A 14,205-nucleotide genomic window follows, 5' to 3' on the forward strand; every position below is an offset into this window, starting at 1 on the left:
ACTTGAATTATCGTTGAGACATGCTTGTTTTGACTTAGCTTCTCTCATTAATCTTTCTTTAATTCTAACTCACATGTGATATACCATTAAATCACACTTGAATTGGTTGTTTCTCTATACTTCACCTTAAAATTAATAAGAACTCAAAATAAAGGTGAGATCTTGAAAAAGGCACAAATGGTATCCAAACTTTATTGGATCCAATAAGGTTAGATATTTAAAGCTCATACTCTTCTCATTCTTTAACAACAAAATTATGAAACATGATTATGCATAAGATGGTCATGATTTTGAATCAATTTTGAATATAAGGAGGATTATAAAATGAGTTGTAAAAACAAACTCCTCATTTCACATGTGATGCAAGAGGCTATGACATTTTGAACACAATGCTCTAAAATGTAAATTTTAAAAGCATGCAATTTCTCAAACTTTGATGAATGAATATGTAAAACTTAGTTTGATATGAAATCATTTTTTTAAGAGGCATACATAAATTAAAAAATTAAAACTTGTGAGCTTTCCGTTAGAATGAGCAAACATTCTAGCATTTATGCCTTTAGGATCACAGCTCAGGGAATGTAAATAGGGTGTAAAGGATGTTTAACTAATGTGAGACCCTATATGATCAATGACATAATATGGATTTATACTGAAGGTATGTCATGCATATGCAACTCATACCATGGGTTATCAATTTACTAAGTAAGAACTAATCTAAAAGATTGTGAACCAATACTAAAAGTAAGGGATAGGAATTCTCATTGATTTTGGCATAGTTGTCATTCTCCTTCTCTTGTAGTCATCTTCTTGGATTTTCATACTCAATGATAGATGACTTCAAGTTTCTTGACTTGATTTGAGCTTTTCTTCTATATTTAGCATATCATGCTTATTGTCCAAATAAAATCACAAGCTTACTAGATAACATTAGCTCTATTCATATCCATTCAAGTAATTAGCAATTAAAATTCGAGATATGAATATTGATGCATATGAAAAAGCTTGATGATATGAGCTATGAAAAACATTTTGAAATCAAGTTTACTTAAGCTAACCTTTCTTTGAAAAACTTGAATGAGATTGAGTTGGCCATGCATTTTCATGAATGAGGTGAATTGAGAGTGATAATTCCTAATGATGTCAAATTATGATTGTTTCAAATTATGCATATGGCTTTTTCAAAAGAATGCATTTTATAAAATCATGATTTTTGAATGCATGAGCATGAAAACAATTTTAGATTGTGTACTAAAAATGAGAAGTTTTAACCATTTGACAAAATGTGCACAATTCAGTTGATCCATTTAGCAATCATGAAATATGATTTGAAAGCAATGAATAATGGATTGCTAAAGGAATACAATAGGACTCTTATCCTAATATGAGCATGTCATAGAGTATAGGATAAGTTAAGAAATTATATCACTAATTTTGCACATGTCCTTGTGAGATTGCTTGATTAGGTGTGTGACTATTGATCTTTCCATCTTTGCATGTGTGACACCAAAATTCAAGCTCTAATTTTCCAACTTCCTCAAGACTTGTTCTATTTTCTCCAAGTATAACATTCTTGAGGTGCTTGCTTTCTTCATCTTCCTACAAAACAATGTAATCTTTTCTCTTTCAAGGTATCCAACTTAACTTAGATCCACTAATTGTAGCTTGTGAGAATCATGATTTATATGCTCTAAAGAACTTTATCAAGTTATAACAATTGAGCATAATGGATTAAACATGTCTTTATGCACAAAGGGTATATTCATTTGAAATCAATGTGTATGCATAAAGAGATAATATATTAAACATTGCAATTCCATTGCAAAAGAATTATCAATAATAATTTTCAAAGGATTGTTATGAAAAATTTATTTTAAAATAGTGTGCAATGTTCATTCCTAAGGTCACAAGATATAAATCTCAATAATTATCAAGAGTGATAGTATAGGAGGTTTTACTAATGTTATACCTTGACCATTGTACTTGGAAGTTTGCATTTGCTCACCCAATGCATATGATGTTTAAGGCTTTGTGTAAGTTGCCTTAAGTGCATTTGATCCTCTCTCATAAGTTATAAACTTTATAAATCTTCCTTTTGGCACTTGAAAAGTCCTTGTTTTCTTATTTTTCCTCAAGATAGTTTAATGGTACTCTATGGTAGTTCATCCTTGAGGTGTCTGTTCTTATCCATTGCTTCCTCTTTTGATAGAACTTTGCATTTTCAACAATGTGTGGGACTTTGAGAGTTCTCCTAGCTGGTGTTGACTTTAAGTCTTGATTTGTGCTTATAAGAAGCTTTGCCGGTCACTTATTGCTTTCTTACACTAAGCTACCCATTCTTTTTGAATTTATTCTGTACAAGTGAAGCACTAAGAGGACATTTCAGTACCCATTTAGCTTTAGGTCCTTAGGGGTTAGCATTGGACCTTTCTTGTCCTTTAGGAACCCAAATAAACTTATTTCTCATATTAGAGTTTCTTCTAATATAGCATGTGTGAGAAACATGTCCAAATTTACCATAATAATTGTAAATAATAGAATGATATGCATTTTGAAAACTTTTGCAATTTATGTGCTTGTTGCTTGAACCATTTTTAAAATAATCTCTTTTCAAAAGTATTTCCAGCATTTCTAGTAAAACTAGAATATAAATTTCTTGTATTTTTCAAAATTGAATTAGTTAAAGGTTTGAAAATTGCTCTATAAAAATTTTCAAAATCATGTGATTTGTATGCACAAGAATGATTAGAATGATTACCTTAAATTTTTCCTGAGCTTCAAATTGTGATATAATCAATTCTGTCATGTGAAGCTCTTCTTTGGGATCATCTTCTTCTTGTCCAAGTGTATTGCCTGAATCATGAAAGTGTTTAATGATTTCTCCTTCTTTAATCTCATCTTCCATAAGTTCTCCAAAAGTTAGTAGGCATTAGTCCTTTTGTTGTTCAAGGTCTAGAGAATTGCCAACACTGTCAATCTCAATAAGATCATTAGTAGCATAAATGGATTCAAGAATATCCCAATTAATCTTAGCATTAGAGCAATATTTGATTTTCACAAAGTCAATTTCAATTAAAGCTTTATATAAAATCTTTATAGCTCTAATTTTCAAAGAAAATAATTTCCTTTCTCAGTCTAGTCTCTGTAGGTTTGAAATCAAAGTCATTTATAAAAACTTTCCATATATCTAAATCAATAGACTGAATGTAGAATTGCATTCTCACTTTTTAAAACCAAAAATCAGTATTTTCAAGAGTAGGAGGCTTTTCAATGTCAATTCCCTTAAAAACTGAAAAACTTTAAAAACTTGCCATTTGGAACTCTTGAGACTGTTAAGTCCTTTATCTAAGAGCATAGCTCTGATACCAAATATTAGATATAGCAAAACATCCAAGAGGGGGATGAATTGGGTGTTTGAGAAAATTTCAGTTCTTTTAAAGCTTTTCAACAAAAGTGTGTTTAAAGGAAGGTTTAGGCAAATTTGAGTTCAAAACTGTGTGTGTAAGAATGCCAAATTTGTTTTCACAAGCTCAAAAAGTATAAAATCAATTTCTATGTGAAAGATTGAGTAAGAGTATGTAGATAAATCAATTTCAATTTTTCACATTAAAACATAGCATAAATCAATGTTACTAGAAATGTAAAGAGATAAGGGAAGAGAGATTACAAACAATGAGTTATCCTAATTTAGCTCGTCCTCTTGAGCCTACATCAAATCCCCAAGCAACTACTTGAAATTTCTTTACTAAAACACAAGCTTGAGTGAGTGTTTGCCACCTCGGTACATCCACAAGTTTAATTTAGGCACTTATGAGCCTTTACAATAACTCACTTTGCTAGTAAGCTTCTTTTTCTAAGAGAATAACCTCTCTTGATTCTAAAGAAAATCTCTCTCTCACCTTTATAAAGGTTTTGTGTATGTAAATCACTGATTTAAAACTCTCTCTAAGAGTAATGATGAGTATAATAAAGCTCTAATACTTAAAAGATAAAGATATAGATGATCTTAGCTCAAGAACAATGATTTTCATATAACAAGAGTAATATGATGAAGAATTTTATGGCTTGATGATTTTTGAGGTTATTCTCATGTTAAGATCAATTTAGAGTGTTAAATTCATAGCTCATGGAGTGAAATAAGTGTTAAAGATATCAAATGACCGTTTAGAGGCATTACATAGTGAATATAGCTATTGGTGTTAAATCTTGTAAGCAACCAGTACTAAATCACATGTGTTTTAGAGATTTCTCAAGCAAAAATGACATATCATGCAAGTTTTGGAAGTGCCTCGTGCTTGATTTGGCTTATAGAACTTATTCAATAAAAATAAGGCTTCTAGAGGTCATTTCTTATGTGTGTATAGGTTGTTTCATACGTGACTGGGCATTCATAAGCTCTTCGGTGTGAAAATAAGCTTTTGGGTGCATTTTCACACATGGTCGAGAAGTACTCTCACCTAATTTTTTGCACTAGTGCTAAATCACGCATGGTTGATTGCTGCTCTCTCACATAGTTCTGTAGTTTCACTGTGTAAAACTTCATAATATCCTAACTCACTCAATAAAATTTCAGATTGGAAAAATTATATACTGTCTCTTGAAATTTAGTTTTCAATGAAAGAAGTTTTATAGTCAAATTCAACATATATGTTGAGATATGATTAAAAACATGTGCGAAGGTCAAGACTAAAAGCTGTGCAAAATCAATATCTTAAAACTCAACTTCTAAAGTTCATATCTTTCTCAATAGAACACCATTTTGAATAAATAAACTATCATTACAAATTTATTGGAGTCTATTTTCAAATGAGATATGTTTTACATTAAAATGATCTTTGTAGTGAGATATATGACACGAAATATAACTAAAGGTCAAAACTAATTTTCTGTACAAATGCCTTTTCAAAACTTAGACTTCAAGTGTTCATGAATTTTTCAACTCAACTCCATTTTGAGTAAATAGAACAAAACTTTATGGAGTTAGTAATTAAAACATTTCAAACTTTATGAGACATATGTGACGAAAGATGAAAACTATGATTATATCTCACACTTTCTCTTAATAGCAAAAATGCATGTTTTGATTTAAGATGTCTTGAGCCAATACTTCATACCTAAATTAATAAAACATAAAGACTTCTAGCCTAATGATATTATACCTATCAAGTCCAAGGTTTCTAAGGTGCATCCAAGCTTGTATGATTGTCTTCATTCTTCTTAAGCTCTTATTGGATTAACCTTCTGTTTATCTTTATGTTTTTCAATCAAGAGTGTAGCATGTAAATGATGACTTGAACTTTATTCCTCTTCATACTTACTCTCATCTTCACTTTGGACAACCTTAAATGATATATTATAAATAAAATAATTAGTCCAAATATCAATATGTATATATCCAAGTTATGCAAGATAATACTATGAATCCTTGTGGATATAGAATCAATTCAAGATAAGAAAAAATATGATAGTATAAAATAACTTTGATACACACAAATCATTTTTCCAAATCTCATGTAATATGGAACATCATAAGTAAAAACACTTTAAATCTCTTATTCCATAATCATAGTTAACTACCCTATATATATGAAAAAAATTAGGCATAAGAATAGTTAGCTCATCTATATTTGTCATCATCAAAATTTAAGCTAAACATAATGTCACAAACCATTATGTCCAACACACATGGCATCATCTATCGCATATATGGTAGGTGACGTGGGATGAGATGACATCATGTGATGCACACATAGTGAAGTAATATGGCATAAAATAAATTATTATTTTTTAAAAAACATTTTAGTGGTGTTATTTGTTGCTGCCAAAAACTATTAACAATAGTAGTTATAGTGGTGACCTTTTAACGATGACTTTTGGACTTTTGATAGTAACAAAAGTCTTTTTTTATAGTATTCAAATTTTCTCATGCATCCATATCGATATCGTATCACTTGTCAATACTTTTTCAATGCATGTCCATAAATTAAAGTATCAAATATTTTTTGATTTTAAAAATGTTTAATTTTTAATACGTATCCGATACTTCTAAATTGCGAGTTGATACTTCAAGGCCATTTTTAAATAAATTAATTTTTGTTAAATATTGTGATATTAATCTTTGTATTCCTAATATATTTTTTTTATTTGCTTTCAAAGTCAAAGATTATAGTTTTCTTAGAAAATAATTTTTTGATATAATTAAAAGATAAAGATTATATATATTTTTAAAAGTAATTAGCTATATATAGAAAAAAAAGTACAATTAATTATTATGTTTTATTTTGCATTACTATAAAGAACTGTATGAGCATAAGTAAATTAGTTTGGATATTTTCTAAATTAAAATTATATTTCAATATTTTTATGTATTTTTTTATAAATATATATAGGATTAAGGGTCAAAAATGTCCCAGAAGTACACATGAAGGGTTATAAATGACTCTAAACTCAACTTGGGATCAATTTTATCTCTTTAAAAAATTTATTAACTATGCCCCTAATGTTAAGCTGTGCACTTTTCTTATATTATGGGTCCCACATTTAATATTTTTTAATATTTTTTATTATAAAATATTATATAGTAGGTCCCACCATTTTTTATATTTTTATGACATAAAAATCTCTCTCTCCTCCATTCGTCTCTCTCCTTTATCTCTGCCAACTAGTGAGAGCTTCATCGCTGCATCTCTATCTCTCTATCTCACCATCTCTCCTTCAACTCACAGCTTACTGGTGAGAGCATGTTGGCTTTACTTGGTTGTAAGTCATGAGTTCAATTCTGTGAGAGAAGTGAAGCACTCATAAACTCATCATGAGCTCCATACACAGTGTTGTTGAACTTGTCGTGAGAAAAATCTATCTCTCCCTCCTCCATTCACTCTCTCTTTCATATCTACCAACTGGTGAGAGCTTCACTTCTGCATCTATGTCTTTCTATCTCACCATCTCTCCTTTATCTCCTTTAATTCATTGTTTGCTAGTGAGAGCATGTTGCCAATTTAACTAGTTAGTTTTGACCGTTTATTGCACTGTGGGGCTCACGATTTGAGTTTTTAATCTGTCACCCTTTCTCTCTCCCCCTTGTCCTATTCCCTTATCTCTTTCTTCATGCATATCTAAGAAACACACACACACACACACATAGAGAAGAAGAAGAAGAAGAAGAAGAAGAAGAAGAAGAAGAAGAAGAATTGTAGAATCAAAAGGAAATATGGTCTATGCCTATAATGCTAAGAATAGCTTCCATCATATGGGGATACTTACAGTGTCATCTCTGCTACCTATGTCTTGTCCTTCTTCTCAATTTCACTCTCCCTCTCTCTCAAGGTTGCCTCTTCTTCATCCTTAGAATGGAGAAGAAGCTCCTCCTCATCCCCATGTATATGATCATTATGTGAGCAAGACTCTCAAGACTCCCAGGAATCCTAAAACCCTAAGGTTATTAGTGTCCAGTCTCACGCTGGGATTCAAAACTCCTCTAGGCAACCCTATAAGGAAGGCCTTGAGGTTCATGAAGCTTGATCCTCAAGATGTATGGCTTCCCATCACAGGGTTCAAAAATGGGAACTTTCTTTTTTATACTCTCTACTCTAAGATTGGTATTCAGGTGCTGGTGCTATCCGTGGCTTTCACTATTCTAGGCTGGTACGTATCATCAAGTGATCATATTCATGATTTTGATTTTTGTTTCAAGTTTGTGATTCATTATTAGTTTATTGTTTGATACAGGAGTTAAGAAATAATAAGCTTAACGGCGGGATTCATATGGCAACTTTACACACTGTAGTTACTGGTTCATCTTTATGAATCTGTGGAACAAGGAGTTCATTACAGTCGCCATCACTAGTACAAATTTTGTAAGTTACATGACTTTTTACATCGTTTGAAAGGAAAATGATGTTAAAAGTCAAGGCAGTGGTATTTTCATAATATAAGTAGTTGATTTTTCATCTTTTATATCGGTTAAAGCAAAATTGATGTAAAAACTTTACTTTCTACATTGATTGTAAATATAATCGATGTAGAAAGTTAATTTGAATTTTAAAAAAAAAGTTAACTTTCTACATCGGCTATTTTTATAACTGATATAAAAAGTAAAAAAAATAAAAATTAACTTTCTATACTTTTTACATCGGGTATATTATACCCGATGTAAAAAGTATAAAGTATAGAAAGTTATTTTTTTTTTACTTTCTACATACCCGATGTAAAAAGTGTTGTCTTCTACACTGGGCGTCTATACACCCACTGTAGAAAGTTAAAAATAAAAAAAATTAAAATTAAAATTTCTAAACTTTTTACATTGGGTATAATATATGTGATGTAAAAAGTGTTGTCTGTACATCCGATGTAGAAAATAAAAAAAAATAAAATTTAACTTTCTCACATTGGATGTAAAAAGTGAGAAAGTTAAATTTTATTTTTTTTTATTTTCTACATTGGATGTACAGACAACACTTTTTACATCGCATATATTATACCCAATGTAATAATATTCCCAATGTAAAAAGTGTTGTCTGTACACCTAGTGTAGGAAGTTGAAAAAAAAATCACTTTTCACAACAGGTGTTTGATGCACCCAATGCAAAAAGTAATTTTAAGACTCAAATTTAGCATCAGTTTCATTTTTCCTCACGCACAGAACTCCCCTTTTCTCTTCTTCTTCATGCATCAGCCCTTCACCGCCAGCCAAGCCCTTCATCCCCTTCCCCTGGTTCGTCAATCTACCCCCTCCCCTTCCCTCTTTATTGGCCTTTTCCCCTTCCCCCTAGTCCGTATACCTTCTCCCCCTCCCCCTTCGTCTTCCCTGTCTCCCTCCCCCGCCTTCTTCATCAACCCCTCCCCCTCCTCCTCTGTCTTCCTCCTCTCCCTCCCCCTCCCTCCTCGTTGGCCCCTTCTCCTTCCTCCCAGTCTGTCCACCTTCTCCCCTTCCTCCTCCATCTTCCCTGTCTCCCTCCCCTTCCCTCTTCGTCAGCCCCTCCCCCTCCCCTTCCATCTTCCTCCTCTCCCTCCGCTTCTCTCCAGTTCATCTGCCCCCTCCCCCTCTGTCTTCCCTCTCCCCCCAGTCCACATCCCCTTCCCCCAAATCCACGGCCTCCTCCTCCCTCTCCTTCCTTGAAGAAATTTCTAGTATGCTCTTTGCTCTTTTTTTTTCAATTTTAATTTTTAATATATATGTATATGCGGTTTAATTAATTATAATTAATTTAATTTTGGTTTAATTTGATGGTACTATTTTTATTAATTCTTTAATTAGTTAGTGGCTATTATTAATTACTTGGGAAGTGCTGTTAATTGCTATACTAATGCTAGGTTGTGCATATGTTTAAATTATTGTTGTTGATATTGTTTATTATGATAATTGAATGGTATTTTTTTCTTATACAAATTTTTGGAGGACTAATTTTAAAAGGAGCTTATATCAAAATTTTTTCAATTTTATTCTTTCCCCTAAACTATTTAAAATTTAATTGTTACTAATATTGATTGTTGCTGGGAGTGCTGTTAGGCTTTAGGTTATTGCATGTGATCATTTATTTAGTAAAAAGTCATGAATTTTCTCTTGTAAAATTTTTTAAAAATATTGGGAGGTTCAATTTTTAAGGGAGACTCTGTCGAAATTTTTTAACTTTATTCTTTTCCTAAATTACTTAAAATCTTAGGTGAATTAGGATTTTATATATTTGAAATAGTTAGAAGGTAATATAGAGCTATTTATGATGTAAGTATATTTTTCTTTAATATAATTAACTTAATTATCAAGTTTTGTAAACTAATTAACATGATTGTATTATTATAGGTATCTCCATCATTTGTGTATCACATCAGGCAAAAATGATAGGTTTGGATTTCTTTTCCCACATTACATGACAGAGAAAGGTAATACTTCAGAGTTAAGGGCTGAGTACCTCCAACAAAGAATATGTGAAGTCAAGAAGGACATTTGCATGGCTCCATACATTCATTTGTAAGGATCAATTTGTAATTAATAGTTTTTTTCTAAGTGGAATTACTCTAACTCATCATTTTTTTTTTGTAGGGATCACTAGCATTTGTTTGTTCTTTCAATGAAAAGTAACACTGTCATCTTCTTATGCTCCTTCCATTACAAAGTTGGTAAGGAAATGAAGAAGACAATAAACTCGTAAGTATACTTGTGCAAATTTATTCAATTTAATTTTTTATGAATATATTAGTTACTAATTTCGTGATTTTAATCATAGAGCAATAAAAACATATCAAAATGTTGTCTTGAAAAAGAATGGACATGAGCTCAAGGATCCTACATGGCTCGAGCCAAAGGCAAGCAAGCCTTCACTTCGTGAACATATTCAATTACTAGAATTTTTTATTGATTTCTTATGATTTGTTATTATATAGAGTCATAGACAACCATTCAAGACAAACTTGTGTGGCCTATATGTGATGAGGCACATGCTTAACATCATCACATTGGGCACAATCAAATTTACTATAAAGGTAAAAGTATTTTTCAAACTTTTATTTATTATGTTATTTGAGATTACTAAATAAGCCCTTTTTGCAAATTATTTTTTAGATGTTCGACAATGTAGATCCATTCCCTAAAAATGACATTGAAGATATCCGTGTATGTTGGGCAACTCATTTTGTGGAGAGTTTGTGAGTTGTATAGATAATTTTACACAATTTAATAAGCTAGTTGGTTTTTAGGCAAGTTTTGGATACTTTTATTGATGGTGTTGATTATGAGAAAATTAATTGTTGCAGTTTAGGTAGTGTTGATAGTTTTTAATCAATTTTTAGATACCTTTATGTTAGGCAGTTGTTGGTTTTGGATAATTAAACTACATTGTAATTTACGCTAAAATTTTAATTGTAAATGAATTTTACTGTCTGACTGTGACAATTTTTGTTTACAGGGATGGATAATTGTAAGAACAAATGAAGAACAAAAAAAAGAGTTTTTACATTAATTAATCAAACATTTTATATCGGTTATACATACATCAGTTAATGAATTAATTGATATAAAAGGTTGAGTTTTTACATCGATTAATAAATTAACCAAAGTAAAAAATAAATATTCTTTTTTTGATTTTTTGTTGTACTTTTTACATCGGTTGTAGAATTGATATAAAAAAGTCATTTTCTTCATCGGTTGTACAGCCGATATAAAAAGTACCTAACTTTCTACATCTCCTATATCAACATCACCATTATAACCAAAGTAAAAAGCCTTTTTTAACCATTGTAAAAAGCCTTTTCTATTCTAGTATATATCTACGCCTTCAACAAGCTCATTTTATGCCTTCAACAAGCACTCAACTAATATCAGTAGCAGGGTGTGAAGTGTACCCACAGTCTTTCACTTTGTCCTCTAGAACTTCAACCTTCGCGTCCTTAGTCTTTGCAACAACTCTCTTTAGTTTAAGACCGCATCGCCTTGCCAGAGAAGGCAAAACTCAACCAAACTGTTGTATGAGAGGGGATAAGCTCGGACGATTGAGAGAACCACCATGGCTATCACATATTGGAGATGGAAAGATAAAGTGGGGAGGAGAGAGAGAGAGAGGTGTAACCTCCTTGAGGTTAAACCACAATTAACTCCAAATCATGGTAGTCCAAGGTTTTACCCTCAAGGGTTACCAAACTGAGGTTTTTCAAAAATAATTTCTCAAAATCTTTCACAAGAATCCCAACCTCAATAGTTCAAATCTCAAACATGATTTAATAAGTCCAAATCAAAGTTTTGAAAACAAAGCAGAAGCTAGGAAGTCAATTGGGACCCATAATAGCAAGTTTTAAAACTCAAAACAGATTTTCATACAGAAAACGACACGTGCGCTGCGGCGAGCCCTATGCGCTGCAGCGCATTACATGAAATTTAACAGATCAATGCTGTCATATGACAGTATGGGGAGCAAACTTTCGATGTCCGATTGAGGTGGTTTCAGTGTCTACACAGAGCTTTCTTCTAGCTCTAGCTAATAGCACGGTTTCACACTCAAATTCATTTTCTATAAAAAGTTGGACACCAAAACCCATTTTAACCACATTTTCACCAAATCTCCCAAATGGGGTGTCTCAACTCAACCACACATGCCAATAGCCTACACCACCCCTCTGACCATACTCAATGGACTCTTGCAAACTCGCGCAACACACCACACATAACCAAAAATGCTTATTTCATGAAATCACCACTCAACCTCAATTTTTATAAAACATAAAGGGGGAGGAAATATTGCACAAAGTTAACCATTTCATTTCAAATTACTCCAAATACATATGTTTCTACTTGCACAAGTATTTTGGCCCTATCCACAGATTTAGAACAAAAATTTACTAACCCAGGGCACAAAATACACTAGTTATACACAAAATCATGCAAGTAGTGCATAATCATATTTATTAATCCTAGTTGGCAATTACATTAACAAATATACATGTAAATAGTAAAAGAGAGACATATAGAGGATTACTCCACTAATCCTTAGCCTTTGTATGTTTTTTCTGATTCGAATCCGATAAGCTAGTTCCTGAAAATATTTAAAATTGAGAGGTGAGTATAACCACTCAGTAATCAAGTTTTACTTAACCCTTACAGTTACATATTAATTGTAAAATACAATTTAGCAAATAAACACATATCACATAACACTAGGCCACGGTTCATAAAACTACCAACCATGTGACCGGGCTTGCCACAAAGCACTATATCATGATATTTCACAAAAACATAACACAGGGTCATAAGAATAACAACCATGCACCCTCAACACATGCCGAACTATAAAACCAACAACTATGTGACTGGACTTATATGCATAATCATATGCCAACCTTATATCCTCCTATTACCTCTAACACAAAATCGGTGGCTATCACGTGGCTACGTCCTTCATGGACTAACCCAGCCTTCCACTTGTGAGGAGCTACCGGGCCAAGGTGAACTCACTCACTTATGTAATCCGGTTTCCCCTAATACTAATAACCATGGGGGGTCGTACCCCTAATCTAGCCTCCTTATAAACCGGTGAAGACTAGTTAGGTTTGAGTCCCTCGTAGAACAAATAGGACAGTCCCGAGACAACCAAGGGATAAGGGCTACCTCCTAATTCCAACGGTTAGTACCAAGGCTAGTTCTCGATTCCAACAGTCACTGCCAATACCACGTAGATTTCAACCAATCTACTCCTTTCCCTAGGCGAACTCCTGCCAATGATCATGCTATGCATATGTTTTACAAAATATGCATTTTGACAAATGATTCATAACACATAAACTTACATAACTTAATATCCCACAATTTAACACATAATATAACACAATTCTCCACCCATAGTAATAAATCATAATCAATTTTACAAAACATCAAGGGTGGTAGAATTAATGTTTTCTTTCCCAAAAACCATTTCACAAATCAAGCACTTGCCAATATGCATCATCATTTTAACTCATAAATCACATTTCACAAACACAATTAATATTCAACTATAAAAATTAAGTTTCCCCGGTTACCTCAAACCTTTGAGGGGTCAAAGGTTTACCCCTCACTATACCAACTTTCCAGAGCTTTAACAAGCTCGAGTGGTGCCAAAACAAACCTCTTTACATCCATACGATAAGGATATCATCATTGATTAACTCTTGAAGCTTCATCAACATAAAACTCCATACACTCTATTTTTCTCAACTCATGATCACTACCCATTCTTACCCAATGGGTTAACTAGGTTCCATTGATGCACATTATCATTAATAACACCTCAAACCATTATTAATGCACATTAATCTCTCCCAACTACCTCATAAATATCAATTTTCAGGTATTAAATGCTCCCATGGACCAACCACTTCCAAACTAATCAATGTGGTATTCCAATACATTAAACAATTCCCATTATACTCATTTTAACTAATGGAATCGGACCCATACTTCGATGGACCGAAAATCCATCTCCTAACTCAAACCCTACTATAAATCATTACAAATGAGGGAGAGAAAGGAAGAAGAAGACACCATAATCTTACCTTGGGTGTTTGGGAGCTTTAATCTATCAACAATGGAACCAAATGTCGTGCCCTAGCAGAGCCAAAACCGAGCTCTTCATTTTCTTCCTCTTTTTCTCTTCTATTTTCACGCAGCTCTTGAACTAATTTATCTAATTTTTGGCCGTGCGCCGCGGCGCACGTTGACATCCACTGCGGCGTATGGCACAA

General features: G+C 32.5%; 1 pseudogene; it reads left to right on the forward strand.

Moving 5' to 3' along the window:
* Nucleotides 1-7,210: 7,210 nt before the first annotated feature.
* LOC129317290 (lysine histidine transporter-like 8) lies at nucleotides 7,211-7,846 on the forward strand (annotated as a pseudogene).
* The last annotated feature ends 6,359 nt before the right edge of the window (nucleotides 7,847-14,205 follow it).

This window comes from Prosopis cineraria, unplaced genomic scaffold (genome assembly GCF_029017545.1).
Source record: "Prosopis cineraria cultivar Desert tree isolate PC_DT_omini unplaced genomic scaffold, ASM2901754v1 PC8, whole genome shotgun sequence".
Taxonomy (NCBI): domain Eukaryota; kingdom Viridiplantae; phylum Streptophyta; class Magnoliopsida; order Fabales; family Fabaceae; genus Prosopis; species Prosopis cineraria.